The 16,751-nt window shown below is 36.4% G+C and overlaps 1 protein-coding gene and 1 non-coding gene across 2 annotated transcripts in view; one reads left to right on the plus strand and one right to left on the minus strand.

Moving 5' to 3' along the window:
* The window catches only part of ME1 (malic enzyme 1), a 194,634-nt gene that overhangs the window by 82,430 nt on the left and 95,453 nt on the right, over positions 1-16,751 (minus strand). The window lies entirely within an intron of this gene.
* On the plus strand, positions 11,984-12,059 carry TRNAI-GAU (transfer RNA isoleucine (anticodon GAU)). The gene has a single exon. It is a non-coding gene; the product is annotated as a tRNA-Ile (tRNA).

Here is a 16,751-nt window from a genome sequence, read left to right on the forward strand (position 1 = left end):
TGAAAAATAAAAATAAGTTTTCAGTGGAACTGAAACTTTTAATTCTTACCTCGCTTCATTTGCTGCTCTGTTTGGTCCAGTTAATTCCCACTTTCCTGAAACTTTCATCCGTTAGTCTTGCTGCTACCTTTTCAGCACCTGGCTCCTGTCCTCTGCTGCGCTACTCTCTGCTGTCCCCCCCGTGCTCTGCTAACATTGAAATGTGGAGGATGATATAAAATTATTTACCGTACTTTTCGCTCCATAAGACGCACTTTCCCCCAAAAAAAGTGGAGGGGAAAATGCCTGTGTGTCTTATGGAGTGAAAAAAATGGTATTTTATTAAATATTTTAATACACCATTTGGTTCAGAATTTTTTTTCTTATTTTCCTCCTTAAAACCCCAGGTATGTCTTATGGTCAGGTGTGTCTTACAGAGCGAAAAATACGGTAATGCTTTTACTACCTGACTTTTTTTTTTTTAATAAATTTTTATTAATGTTAATGGGATGACATTAATAAATCAGGGTACATATATTCAAAGAAAACATGTCTAGGTTATCTTGTCATTAAATTATGTTGCATACCCCTCGCCCATAGTCAGATTGTCCTCCGTCACCCTCTATCTAGTTCTCTGTGCCCCTCCCCCTCCCCCTAACTCTCTCCCTCCCTCCCTCCTATGTCCTCCCTCCCCCCACCCCTGGTAACCACCACACTCTTGTCCATGTCTCTTAGTCTCGTTTTTATGTTCCACCAATGTACGGAATCATGTAGTTCTTGTTTTTTTCTGATTTATTTATTTCACTCCGTACAATGTTATCAAGATCCCACCATTTTGCTGTAAATGATCCGATGTCATCATTTCTTATGGCTGAGTAGTATTCCATAGTGTATATGTGCCACATCTTCTTTATCCAGTCTTCTATTGAAGGGCTTTTTGGTTGTTTCCATGTCTTGGCCACTGTGAACAGTGCTGCAATGAACATGGGGCTGCATGTGTCTTTACGTATCAATGTTTCTGAGGTTTTGGGGTATATACCCAGTAGAGGGATTGCTGGGTCATAAGGTAGTTCTATTTGCAGTTTTTTGAGGAACCACCATACTTTCCTCCATAATGGTTGTACTACTTTACAGTCCCACCAACAGTGGATGAGAGTTCCCTTTTCTCCGCAGCCTCTCCAACATTTGCTATTACCCGTCTTGTTGATAATAGCTAATCTAACAGGGGTGAGGTGGTATCTCATTGTAGTTTTGATTTGCATTTCTCTAATAACTAATGAAGCTGAGCATCTTTTCATATATCTGTTGGCCATTTGTATTTCTTCCTGGGAGAAGTGTCTGTTCATGTCCTCTTCCCATTTTTTTATTGGATTGTTTGTTTGTTTGTTGTTGAGTTTTATGAGTTCTTTGTAAATTTTGGATATTAGGCCCTTATCTGAGCTGTTGTTTGAAAATATCATTTCCCATTTAGTTGGCTGTCTGTTTATTTTGATATCAGTTTCTCTTGCTGAGCAAAAACTTTTTATTCTGATGTAGTCCCATTCATTTATCTTTGCCTTCACTTCTCTTGCCATTGGAGTCAAGTTCATAAAATGTTCTTTAAAACCCAGGTCCATGAGTTTAGTACCTATGTTTTTAAAATCTACTCTGATTTCTCTTATGATATTGACGTGTCCATGTCTATGTTTAAATTAAAAAGAGAGAGTGCATATTTATTAATTTATTAATTGCAAAAATTCTATTATTAATATCAAACTGCAATAGGAAAGGGACTAATAACTTACATATTATATTTCTCTTACTCTACAATAAACTTAAGAAGAGATTTTTAGAATGAACTACAGCACATTAAGCCCTAAAAGAGAGAGTCATCTGTTTTGAAATACAAAGAGTCCCACCTCAAGGAAATACCTAAAAAGATGAATGATAGCATTTCTTTCGAAGAAAATACAGCAACAAAAATTCTCCAAAATATAACTTTCCATATATTTTTGAAACTAAATCATTAAAACAAGACCAGCCATTTAGATATTTATGTTTTCTTTTGTAAACAGAATATTTCCATTCTCATATTCACTCACTGTAAGAGACCAGATGCATAATGCAGATCACTTACTACTACAACTTTTTTGAATATGTAAGAAATTCAATGGCTTTTGAATCTGAGTATAAATCTCCTAACAAGCTAGATCTCAGCCCCCACTTTAATCAAAATCAACTGATAATTCTATATTAGCAAAAAGCACACCTGAAAACTGATGCTCACATGCCCACCAGAAGTATGTTAGCTCTGGGTCATGACTAATTAATTACAAATCAAGGAAGATCAGAGGCCCAGCTAGGGTTGTGCCGGACAGAACTTTACAGAGCTTAAGGTGACACAACATGGGGGAAGGATTCATTTAGGATGTGATAAGGCAATGTCATAGTTTGGGCTGTCAAACTAAAGTTGAAAACAAAACTAAGATTTAGAATTCAACTCAGTATACCAGAAAGCTTCCTCATCTTCAACCTTTTACCATTTGCATCCCAGACTTCTGAAACTGGGGTCAAAGTTTCCAGCCTGACATGCAAAAAGCTCGAAAGTTGACACTGCAGTCATCAGGACAAGAAAAATGCTGAACAAACTCAAAATAGCAACTGCTTGAACCCATTTCGCTGCCCCCCCAAACTGGAGAGACAAACAGGCAAACACAGAGAGAGACTCACAGCTTACCTGGAACAGAAGGCGAGGAGCTAACCCCGCAACCGGAGCCGGCATCTGGGCCAATACTTTAAACTGGAACCGACATACTGCTGGCAGCTTAGTGCAAACAGTCTGAGTTAAAAACTCCCAGGAAGGCCATGTTGGGGAGAACTCAGCTACAGTGTTGCCTCTGGAACCTCACCGGGTTCTCTCTGGGAAAACTAGAGAACTCCCCTTATGCTTCCAGCAGAGGGAAAGAAAAAGTAAGCATTCTGAAATACACCCAGAGTCCTCTATTTTCCTTTAGAAAGGCCCCTCTAACCTTCAACCTGGGAAAAAATGAAATACCCAACTGCAGTTCCCTCTAGCCTTCAAAACGGAGAAAGGGGAATACCCATCTTAGGCTCACTACCAGACTGAGACTGAAAACTAGGACTCTAACACGCTTCCATTCCCCCCACACCTCATTACCACCTCAACAGGACCCAATAGAATAACAGGAGATTACAACTAAAAGAACTGCCAGCCTCAGACTCTATTTAATGCATCTGTGAGGAAAGCCAAAGACAATGGGGTGATAAAAACAACACTGAGGAAACTATCCGCTAGCATTACAGCTACAGCAAACAGTAAACACAGCCTCACTCTGAAGGCCTCACTGCCTTTGATCTATACATTATGTCCAGCTTTCAACAGAAAGTTACAAAGAAGTAAAAAGTAGAAAATAGTCTGAAAAGACAAAACAAGCATCAGAACTAGATTCAGATATGATGGAGATTTTGGAACAATCAGACCAGGAATTTAAAGTTACTATGATTAATTTGCTAAAGGGTTTAATAGGTAAAGTAGTAGTAGACAACATCCAAGAACATACGGGTAACATAAACAGAAGAGATAGAAACTCTAAGAAAGAATCAAAATGAAATGCTGACCAGGTGGTGGCACACTGGACAGAGCATCAGCCTGGGATGCTGAGGACCCAAGTTTGAAACCCCAAGTGCAATGCTGGTGGTTGAGGCCAGGCAGGTTCTCACTGAATTTGGACAGATGGTAGAGGAACTGCAGAGCCGGAAAGTGTCGGCCAGACCCATTTATTGGAGGCTTGCAAAGACAGGCAAGCAAATAAACAAAAAAGGAAAAGAGCTAATAAATTTGTCATACTTCACATGTTTATAGACAACGGGTTGTTGGCTCAATTCAGAGCTTTTTGCAGTGAACGGCAAGGGAACAGGAAAACCTCACTTCACAGTGGCAGGAGAGCAATCTGGGAGAATCGCCCCTGAGGGAAAGCTCCCATAGCTCACAAACGCTATCCACATGTGGCACTGCCATGTGCTCGCACACTAACCAGGCAAAGTGCTTGCAGCCAGTAAACCAGTGAGCTAGCCTAACATCGTTTTTCCCCCACACTGAAGTTGCTAGCTTGAGCGTGAGCTCACCAGGTTGGGCATGGGGTCCCCAGCTTAAGTGTTGGATCATAGACATGACCCCATGGTCACTGGCTTGAAGTCCATGGTTGCTGGCTTGAGCCCAAGATCACTGGCTTGAGCAAGGGATCACTGGCTCAGCTGGAACTCCCCAGTCAAGGTACATATGAGAAAACAATCAATGAACAACTAAGGTGCCGCAACTATGAATTGATGCTTCTCATCTCTTTCCCTTCCTGTAGGTCTGTCCCTGTCTCTCAGTCTCACACATTCTAAGAAAAAAAAAAGAGAAATGCTAGAAATCAAAATCGAAATAATATAAATGAAGATTGCAGTTAATGGGCTCATCATTAAACTGCACACAGAGAAGGAAGTATTAGTGAGCAGGAAGAAATGTCAGTAAGTACTTGTTGCAAAACTGAAATGCATTGAGAAGAACATAATAATCAAGAACTGTGGGACAATTACAAAAGACATAATATACACACAATGGATATAACAGCGGGACAGGAAATATTTGAGGCAATAATGGATAAGAATTTTTACAACATTAACGACAGACACCAAACCACATATCTAGGAAACTTTTGCCTCCCTTCACCCTCATTTCTTCTTATACTAATTATTTGGCTTTCCTTTATGTAGAGCACCAGTTACATACTGTGTGTTTTAGAACTCCATGTATTTCAAGTTTTGACTCCTCCAATTGCTCTTTTTGCAGCTTATGTTTTGGCAAGATGGTGAATAAGTAAAACAAACAAAAACTACTGCCCATAATAGTGAAAGAATTGAGCCAACAACCCATTGTCTATAAACATGTTGAAGTATGACAAAATTTCTGTAACCCTGGCTTCACCATGAACATATGTATTGGGGATTAGTTGATTATTACAACTCTACGCAGGTAAGTCTGATAATACTAGCAATAAAAACAGGTGTGTATGTCCAGTTCCTAGAATAATACCTGGCATATAGCAAGTATTCATAATTCATTGAATAAATAAATATATGTTTTCAAAAAAGAATATTTGATACCCGGTGAGAAATAAATACATTTTTAAAAATATTATTTATCAACTTGCTCTACTATCCATCTCACAAAATAATTAAGTCTCCTATACTGTTGTGCCTTTCCAACTTTATAGAACTATCTTGAGTATGACTGAGGAACATCTTACATTTGGCATGCTGCAAGGTGTTGAGACCAGGGTCTAAGTCTTTAAACATAAAACACCTAAATATTTTCTTTGACTAAGTTTACAGAAAGCGTGTATGAGGAAGGGTACCTATAGAAGACAGAGCTAATTTCTCTAACTGTACACCAGTGAACAATGTTTAGATTTATTTATTTTTTATTTACCTTCAGTATCATTTATTTATTTTCCAACATATCAATATAGCTTATCCAGAAAAAAGTTTAACTTAACTATAAAAATATTGGTACGGCTATGAACACAGTTTGAAGTGAACATTCACATTAAAACTTGTTTGGCTGTGGTATACTCTTTTCCTATACTATGTAGCATTATACAATGCTAACAGCAACCAAATTATCAAATTTAAATGGCTAACTTTCAATGCAAAAAGATATCTGGGAATTTTTTTTTAACTTTCTAGAATGGCATTCCAGCATTTAAAACTCCAAACAATCATGATTTTCTTCCTCATTAAAAAATAATACATGGTTGTAAATCAACATTTAATGGCAACCATTTCATATCAGAGATATGAAGTGAGTCTAAAGAAAAATAAAATATGACTTGCATTTTTTTCAGTTTCTGCATAACATGAATTGTTATCAAGGTGACAGAAATATCAACCTAAATTAAGTTTAGGTTCAAAAGGCAAAAGAAATGTGTGACTTCTAGTGCTTCAGTTGGATGAAATCTTGCAAAGCAAAATATAATTTCAGAAGAAATCTATTGTGTATATACACATTTCAATATGTATAATTGTGGAATATATTTGTTTGCTCTTTTATCTTAACATTAGAATGTTAAGAATGAAAAAAAGTGCATGTGAGTAAATATATTATAAAACTGATTAACAAAACTACCTTAACTACCAGAGTATAATATGTATTTAATAGTCACTGAAAACTTATTATGTGTCAGAGACTGTCAAAACCAAGTGGATTGGTTTTTTCTGTTTGTCCTTTCACCCGCATGAAAGCTTTAATTTTAGTTAACTACAAGCTTTTAATATAAAAGTTTAAATTTTTTCATGGTAACTACTTTGAAACCAGATATAAATTGAATGCATTCAACAAATATTTACTGAGTGTTTCCTAGGAGTCCGGTTCTGGGGATAGAGACCTGAACCAAACAGACAAAAATCCTTACTTACCCTCATAGAGTTTATATTGTATTTATCTGAGACAGGTAGTAAATAAGTAAATTATACAACATGTTATAAGGTGATCAGTAGAGTAGAGAAAGCCAGCCAGCATGAAGGCTGCAATTTAAAACAGAATGATGCGGGAAATGCGTCACTTGGAGGGAAGGGGAAGGGAAAGAGAAAAGCCTGCGGTTCAAGACAATAGCAAGGGGGAAGAACCCGGAACGGGAGTGTGCTTGCAATGGACAAGATGTAACAAGGCTTGGAATGCCCATGGAATGAAACTTCCATTGAATACATATCCATTAACTATTTGTTTACAACTCAAGAACCAGAATATATCATTAAACTGTTTTGTTTGTTTGGGGAAGTTACAATATTTGGGGAAAGAGGAAAATGAATAGTTTTCAAACAAATCACCTAATTTTCCATAACTGTCTTTGTACATTGTTAAAATACTACTTATCCTCATGGTACATGTTTAAAATTCAGCCAAAAGCTTACAGTTACTGTCATTTCTGTTTTCACTGTGATACCAAAAGCTGCATTTGGAAGATGTATGAGTATACAGATTGTGCTACAGACACATTTTCCACACTGACCTATTTGGATAACATTCCTTTAAATCAGAGAGGAATGCAGTGTAACGATTAAGAGCACGGGCTATGGAACTAGATTGTCTGAATTTGAATCTAGACCCTGTCACTAAAGTGGGGTAGCTATAGAAATTTAGTTACTCTTTCCTTGCCTCTGTTTCTTATCTGAAAAATGAGGACAAATAATTGTAAGAATGTCATAAGTTGTTTTTGAGAAATACAAGTACGTAAAAACAGAACAGAGCCTGGTATATACCTTAAAAATATATTAACTGTGGGACTGGGTAAAAGGTGAAGGGACTAAGAAGTACAGATTGGCAGTTATAAAATACTCACAGGGATGTGAAGTACTGTATAGGAAATGCAGTCAATAACATTGTAATAACTATGTATGTTGCCAGGGGGGTACTGGGAATATCAAAGGAAACACTTTGTAGAGTATATGATGGTCTAACCATTATGCTGTTCATCTGAAACTAATACAAAATTATGTTAAATGTAAAGTGTAATTAAAAATTTAAAAAGGAAAAAATGTATTAGCTGTTGTAAGAGTTGTTGTTATTCACATTGATGGAACACATCTGGTGGGGTTGTTTTTGATGCATAATAACCACAACAAGAGGTAGTTAGAAATCCTTAATTTTTAATATTTGTTCTCTTTTGATGGCAATTGTAAAAATTATGTCTGAAAATTCAAATCCATGATAAGATTTGAATGCATATTAAGTATTCATTCCTGTATTTAAATAGATATATTTAAAAGATATATTTAAATGTCAAGAAAACAAGCAATGCATTCAAATCAAGTCACTTGCTGATTATTTCTAAGTTGGAAGAAAATATGCCTTTTTAATAGCCAATATTTGAGTACTTAGTCATGTGTAAAAAGTACTTAAAAGCAATTCTTTTGCATTTTATAACATTTAGGAGAAAAACCAAAGTGTTAAACAGAAGAGCAGGGTAGCTATTTCAAGGATTTAGACCTTACCAAGAATACACTATCCCTAAAAAATGTACTCATGCGCCACTTAAGGATGGGGATACATTCTGAGAAATGTGTTGTTAGGTGGTTTTGTCATTATGCGAACATCATAGAATATACTTACAAAAACCTATATGGTATAGCCTATTTCTCTTAGGTTACAAGCCTGTACAGCATGTTACTGTACAAAACAACGAGAGATGAAATCAAGCACAACAGAAAATGATGCAATCAAGAGCCTACCTCAGGACAAGATGTATGAGGCTACTGCTGAGTAACACAGCACACTGTTTTGCAGCCAATACTTTTTTATAAGTAGAAAGAGTACACTCTAAAATAACAATTAAGAGTACTGTACAGTAAATACATAAAACAGTTAACAGTCATTTATTATCAAATATCATGTACTGTACATAAACGTACATGCTATACTTTATATGACTGGCAACGCAGTACATTAATGGGCAGGGCGCATATACAGTGTGGAGACACAGGACAAAGGGATGATTCCTGCCCCAGGCGAGATGGAGAAGGATGGCCCGAGATTTCTTCACACCACTCAGAATAGTGCAAATTTTAACACTATGAGTTCGTTATTTCTAAAACATTCCACTTAATAGTTCTGCACTACAATTAATTGCAGGTAACAAAACAAAGAAAGCATAACTGCGGATGGGGGGACTACTATACAAAGGGTACACAGCGGGCTGGAGGGTGGCAAGAGAAAAAGGCAGAGTACATGGGGCATATCAGAAAGGGATTTATATGTCAAATTGAAAACAGTTAATAAAGGGATAAAGATAAGTTCTTGAAGATTTATAACTAGAATACAAAAGAAACTAGAAGTTACTGAAGGGTTCTGTATAGTGATTAAGATATAAAGTAGTAAGGTCTAGGGAAGTTGGGTTATGGTTACAGAAATGGAGTCAAGGCGTTGATCAAGGACATGACAGACGAACCATCTTCATGGATTAGGTGATGAATCTGTTCTTAGGATAAATGTCATTGAAAATATTGGGGGATCATATTTTTTAAAAAGCAGATTTTTTAAAAAGAAAGAGAGAGTAAAGAACTGGACTAGTTGATTGGCATACATGGCTTACATAAGTCCATGTATCATTTTTAATCTTTGCAAGTTAATTCAATAGTTTTTAGTATCTTTTTATAATCTTGTGTTGAAGAATATTCACCATGAACCTGCTTTAAAGTTGACTATACAATGAATATGTTAATGAATAGGGAATATAATACAAAGCAAGTAAAAACTTTTTGTGAATTTTTTTTCTCTTCAATTAACCACCTTGTCTCTTGTACTCATAATGAAATAAACTTTGGGAAAAATAAGAAAAAGCTAAAGTTTATGCAAAACAAAGTAATTTAAAATTTTGAATGAGAAATTTATTCCTCTGGGTCAACTATATATGTGATGATCAAACATTTTCAACTGACTCATAATGACCACAATTATCTCTGAATCACTGAGTTTTATGATACAGATCAGCCAAGAATGTTTAAATAAAATATAGCTTCTTTTGTACTTTAATAGAATCCTAAAGTTAGAACACTTTACAAAATAATTAATTCCAATCTGTCGTCCCACTTAAGGCAGAAATCATTAAATAAGCACATCTGCCCATGCACTTAGAGTGACAGAAAGGTTACAAGTAATATTAACAACAAAAACAACCAAGAATAACAACTGATAGGCTTTTATGTGAAAGCACTTTGGTAAGTACTTTTATACACATTATTTTATTTTTTGATAATTCCAATTATTAAATATTCTAATATTAACCCAAATTTGCCAGCCAACAAAATTATTTGTTTATTTTTGTGAAAAAAGAGAGAGACAGACAGGAAGAGAGATGAGAAGCATCAACTCATAGTTGCAGCACTTTAGTTGTTCATTGTTTGCTTCTCATATGTGCCTTGACTGCGGAGCTCCAGCTGAGCCAGTGACCCCTTGCTCAAGCCAGCCACTACGGAATCATGTCAAAGATCCCATGCTCAAGCCAACTACCTCGGAGTTTTGAACCTGAAACTTAAGCATCCCAGGTCAATGCTCTATCCACTGTGCCACCACCAGGCAGGCACCAGCCAATAACTTTTAGTTAAATTACTGGCCCTCATCATCCTTCCAGGGAAAAAATTAGTTACTGTTTTTAGCACTTAACAAAAGTAATTTTTTTTTAATTTTTTTTAAATTTTATTAAATTTTAGAGAGGAGAGAGAGAGAGAGAGAGAGAGAGAGAGAGAGAGAGAGAGAGAAGGGGGAGGGAGAAGCAGGAAGCATCAACTCCCATATGTGCCTTGACCAGGCAAGCCCAGGGCTTCGAACCGGCGACCTCAACATTCCATGTCGACGCTTTATCCACTGCGCCACCACAGGTCAGGCCAGTAATTCTGTTTTTTAATGTGTAGTCTCAATTGTCACAACAACCCTATGAAGTAGGTACTGTTATTATTTTTCACATTGTTTTTCAGATGAGAAACGAAGCCTTAGGGAAGGTAAGTAACTTTCCCAAGGTTGCAAATGGAGTAGTTAATGGAGCCAAGGGTTGACTTCAAAGTGCAGGTTTTACTTAACACATGTTCTTGGGATATGGGCTTTGTACACTGACACCATCAAATTTCTGACCTTCTTGAACAGAGAATCAGATCCCAAACCATAGTGAACTCCATGCAGTAAGAAATGTCATCTATGAGGTCTCTCAAGATACAGACTACCCCAGGAAACACCATTCCAACATGTGCTCAATGTGATTGAGCCTTTTTTTCTATTTGAATTTCTACATATCCCAATCTAAGCATATTGGTTAACAATAAATTAAACAGTTGCTTAGTTTGTTTATATTCCCATATCTGGCAATCTTTACTATCTATACTGTAGGGTATAGTTTTATTTGGACTGAAGATAAAAAAAAATAGGTCACCATCTGTGGATGCCACAAAAAAAGTCTGAAGAATTAATCACTCCATTATGATTAAACCAAAATCACTGCATGCTGTGTTAATCCTGGACTGTTATAATTTGTGAAATAAAAACAATCAAATGATGAAAAACTAAGTTAGAATATGATCATATTGGAAATATGAATGATTATTTTGTTCTTATGTCCTGATAGCGACAAATTTTACATAAATTTTCTTATAGCTTTAAGTAATGGGACTTTGAAATCTATCAGCTCAAAAAATATTTACTACCATTTTACATTAAATATAGTTAGATTATTTTATGTAACATGCTGACTTCAATATTTCTAGCCCATCAGGAGATAATCTGTTTGTTAGACTTGAGAAAATTAGGTATTCATCATTCACCACATCCATATGGCTCCACTTTCTATGTAAAAATGATGATAAGAACTCATCAAAAGTAGGGCATGTTTAAACTTTAATTTTCTAGTACAGTGAAAGATTTTTACCAATCCACTCACATTCTCTTGTGTGTCTTCCATTTGAGCAGCCCAATCTAGTTTAACAGATATTTATTGTATATCTATTTTGTGCCTTGAATTGATATAGAAACTTGTTCATAAAATGAACAAGATAGATACCGGTTCTTAAGAGAATACATATTCTAGTAGCAGAGACACACAATAAACACAAAAATGTAATCAATGAATAAATTACATAAAGTTATATAATAAAAAGTACAGCAAAAGTATCAGGAGAGCCAGAGATGTGGAGAAAGTGGGGCAGATTTCAGTTTTATATGGGATAATCATAATGAGCCTCAGAAGAAGGTAAGATTCCAACAAATACTGAAAAATGATTAGTTCATTAACCAAGTAGACTTCTTGGGAAAGAATATTTTAGAGGGAAGAGCAAGAGCAAATATTTGCAGTTGGAAGCATGCTTTGAGAGTTCAATGACTGCAAAGGCAGTGTAGAGTGTGTGTCTGCAGCAGAATGCATATACTGACCAACAATATGGTTAGGTCAAGATGTGATATTAATTAAAAATTAGGTTTTAGGCCCTGGTCAGTTGGCTCAGTGGTAGAGCGTCAGCCTGATGTGCAGGAGTCCCGGGTTCGATTCCCAGCCAGGGCACACAGGAGAGGCGCCCATCTGTTTCTCCACCCCTCCCCCTCTCCTTCCTCTCTGTCTCTCTCTTCCCCTCCTGCAGCCAAGGCTCCACTGGAGGAAAGTTGGCCCGGGTGCTGAGGATGGCTCTGTGGCCTCTGCCTCAGGTGCTAGAATGGCCCTGGTTGCAACAAAGCAGAGCCCCAGATGGGCGGAGCATCACCCCCTGGTGGGCATGCCGGGTGGATTCTAGTCGGGCACATGTGGGAGTCTGTCTGACTGCCTCCCCATTTCCAACTTCAGAAAAATACAATATATATATATATATATTGTTAAACCATTCTTCCATCAAACCAACCATAGGAGAGTCTTTAAAAATAAGAACTAAACTACTTTCATATGTGTACACCCTCTTCACCTTTGTTTATAAATACCTATAAACTAAGGAGGCAAGGAAAAAAATTGAACAAAGGAACTTTTTTTAACCCACAAGACACTGCTACTGATAGTGTTTTTTGCTTTTGTTTATATATAGATTGAGCTCTGAATATAACTAAGTAAGTTTATGCTGTTTCCTTTTTTAATATTAGGAATATTATTCTTATTTTCTAACTTATTCCATATGGTACATATACATGAAAAATAACAAAATACAAGCTTTTTAAAAAATGGACTTTATCTTGCTATGTGAAAATCGAGAGAATAGACAAAGAAGAGACAGAAAAAAAGCATACTATACAGATTATTTTCTTACTAAAATTAGTATCTTTAATAAATATAATTTAGCTTTAAAAACTCAGATAAAATATTAAGAAATTTCTCTTATCAAGATGTTTGTTGATTCAAAGAGAATATGATAGGTAATAATGAATACAATAGAAGTTTATTAAGATATATTTTTTGGAGAAAATATAAATTCTAACATAAATGTATGTATGTGATTAAAGCTCAAACATTTAGTTTGTTATAAGCAGAGCCACTTTATTTGAAAAACAGTGTTTTTCTAGTTTACATTAGAGAACTACCTTTGCTTCAGTTGTATGTCATTGTAGCTTCATAAAGGTTAGATTCTATGTTTAAGTAATGCTATCAGTGGTAATTACTTTATACTCACTATGTGCTATAGTATAATGTGGCATGGTCAGAAGAAAGTATCCCTTATAATAAAATTCTTTTTCTGAAATAACTCACTTTGTAATAAGGAAATTAGAGCAAATGAATAATACATTTCATAAGATTCATACAAATTGAATAAAACGAGTGTAAAAAATGTACAGCTACATTAAAGGAATTTTGAATTAATAAAAGTTGAATTAATGAAATTAGAATTAATGATTAGAATAATATAAGATTAGGGGGGAAAAAGCACCTAAAGGCGATGAATTATAAACCACATGCAGAAAGAGACAGTGTATTTAACTTCAACCTCCAAGTCATCCAACGTTAGGCTGAGAAATGGGCAAAACTAACATGAAAACGTTAAAGTATATGTCCACCTTAAATACTTTAGTGAATATAACTGTATATATATTCACACATACATACACATAACATATACTTGTAGGTTCCTATTATATGACCTAACTTTTTCATACATTTGAAAAACAGTGAAGAGAAAGATGTAAATAGAAATGGCTTGCATTTTTAAAAAAACTATGGATTTGGCTGGGTCAGAGTAATGGTGGCATGAGAGATACTACTGATCTCTCCCCTTGAAATTTCAACAAACTGAACAATTAGAATGCAGTGAAGGAACCCCAGCAGGGCTTGCAGGTGTACCTGAAAGATCTCTGTACTGAATGGACTAAAGGTGGCACATGTTGAAGGGGGGGGTGTCAGAAAACACATTTGTGGTGGGAGCTGAGAAACAGACAGACTGGAATGACTGGGTTTTTCTTCAATGCCATAACACAGGGAAGAGGGAAGCTTAGGCTCTCTGGGTTTTGTCTGAGAAGTATGGAGAAAGAAACCCAAAGTGTCTGGGTCTCCTTCTGCCAAGAGGAGCAGTGAGATAGAGGTGCAGAGGGGGAGAAAAATCAAACTGGCCAGAGCACAGGGTCATGGAGAGTGTTCCCATGGTCTGCCTGCAGCCTGCACTCAGTAGAGACAGGAAAAACTAAAGAGCTCCCAGGCCTCACTGATCCCACCTTCCTCACCTCATAGGTATATAGAACAGCAAAGACAGACCACAGCTAGCTCTCCAATCCACTCTCTCCCCTAAAGAAGAGAGGTGCTCTATGTCTGGTGCCCTGATCTGTTGAGATGGGGAAAGAAGCGCCTTGAAGCCTGAGATCACCATGGCCTTTAAGTTGGAAAGCCAAAGCTAGAAAACCCAACAACACACCCTACCCACCACTGCAACTTACGCCCTGCCTACATCATTATGACAGCAATATCTCAGTGGAGGACACGCAAGGAATTTCACAGAACTAAAGATTGTAATTCAGCCACAACTACTGTAAGAAAATAGTAACCTCTCAAAACCAACATTCATTTTTCCTTTTCATTTTTACCTTTTTTTCCCCACTATTCCTTTTATCTATTTTCTCTTTTGATTTTCATTTTCTTTAATTTCTTATATTCTTTATTCTTATTTTTTGTGGGTGTTTTGTTTGTTTTTATTTAGGGGGATTTCAATCCTTGTTTCGGTAGTTTTTCTTTTGCATTTGTCCTAATTTCTTGAATTTATATTTTCTATTCTTTTTTTATATAAATTTTTCATTTTTTTAGTTGTTTTTTTTGTTAGGGTTCTTAACAATACCATTCTCAAATGCCATCAAGAAAGAAGAAATCAAATACCATGGCTACACAACACAGAAAGTACTTCAGAAAGAAAGTAAAAAATCTCCAAAAAAAAAAAATCTGAATCAAATGGAAACCTTGGAGTTAAATAATAGAAAATTCAAAGTTGAAGTTCTGACAATACTCAACAAGATGCAAGAAAACACCATTTGCAACTTAATGAGGTCAAAAGGGAGATTGAAACTTTAGAAACAGAGATGAAGAACTCAATATATGAAAAGACTGAGTTAGAAAGTTTAGCTAATAGAACAAGGCAGATAAAGGAAAGAATCAGTGAACCTGAAGACAAGCAACTATAGATGCTAAAGAGAGAAGAAGAGAGATATTCACGAATTTAAAAAACTGAGAGTTCAGCAAAAATTGCCTGACTCTAAAAAGATTAATATAAGAATAATGGGTACATCAGAAAAAGAAGAGAGGGGGGAGGGAATGGAGAGCCTATTCAAACAAATAATTGATGAGAATTTCCCAAGCCTAAGGGAAGAGTTAGAGCCTTGTATCCAAGAAGCAAACAGAACACTTAGTTACCACACCCTAACAGACCTACCTGAAGGCACATCATGATAAAATTGTCAGCAATCAGTGACAAAAAAAGAATCCTCAAGGCAGTGAGGAAAAAGAAGAACATAACATATAAAGGAAAGCCTGTTAGGTTATTATCAGACTTCTCAGCAAAAACTCTACAAGCCAGAAAATCATGGACTCAAACATTCAAAGTACTGAAAGGAAGGAATTACCAGCTAAGAATACAGACATACACAGCTGAGGGAATTTATCACCAGAAAACCCCCATTTCAGGCAATACTCAAAGGGGTTATTCGACCAGACAGACACGAAGACCAAAACAACAAGTAAAATCTCCAATAAGGTCACAATAAAAACAAGGATAATCTGTGACAATAACATAAATGGGGAGAGGATAAAGGTTAGCAGTAGCAAAGGAGACTGGCGTGCAGAAGCACTCATTAGACAAAGGACTCATGTACCTATGACAATTTTTCTCTTAATAACCTAACCACCTACAAAAAATCCACTATTGACATACACAGGTTAAAAAAAGAAGAAACAGGAAAAAGAAGTATGGAGTACCACCAAATAAAAATAACTGACAGAAATACAAAAGAGAAGAATCAAACAAAACATAGAGCTACCAGAAAACTAAACATAAAATGGCTATATGAAATCCTGAAGTGTCAGTAATTACCCTAAATGTACATAAACTAAACTCACCAATAAACAGGCACAGAGTAACGGACTGGATCAAAAAGCAAATCCCAAACATATGTTCTTTCAAGAGACACATCTAAGCTGCAGGGGCAAAAGTAGATATAACGTGAAAGGCTGGAAAACAATTATCCAACCACATAATATTCAAAGAAAAGTAGGTGTCACCATACTCATATCTGATAATATTGATTTCAAGAAAACAAAGGTAACCAGAGACAAAGATGAATGTTTCATAATGATAATGGGGAGACTGCATCAAGAAGACATAACAAGCCTTGGCCAGTTGACTCAGCAGTAGAGTGTCGGCCTGAAATATGGATGTCTTGGGTTCAATTCCCAGCCAGGACATACAGGAGAAGCACCCATCTGCTTCTTCACCCTTCCCCCTCTCCTTTCTTTCTATCTCTCTCTTCCTCTCCAGCAGCCAAAGCTCAGGCACTGAGGATGACTCCATGGCTCCCTGGCCTCCACCTCAGGCACTAGAATGGCTCCAGTTGCAATGGAGCAATGCCCCAGATGGGTAGAACATTGCCCCCTAGTGGGTTTTCCAGGTGGATCCCAGTTGGGCGCATACAGGAGTCTGTCTCTCTGCCTCCCCAGAGAGACAGACTGAGTTTTCTGATTTTCTCACTTCAGAAAAATCAAAACAAAAAAAAAAGAAAAAAGAAGGCATAACACTTTTTAATAAAT

This window comes from Saccopteryx bilineata, chromosome 1, assembly GCF_036850765.1.
Source record: "Saccopteryx bilineata isolate mSacBil1 chromosome 1, mSacBil1_pri_phased_curated, whole genome shotgun sequence".
Classification (NCBI taxonomy): domain Eukaryota; kingdom Metazoa; phylum Chordata; class Mammalia; order Chiroptera; family Emballonuridae; genus Saccopteryx; species Saccopteryx bilineata.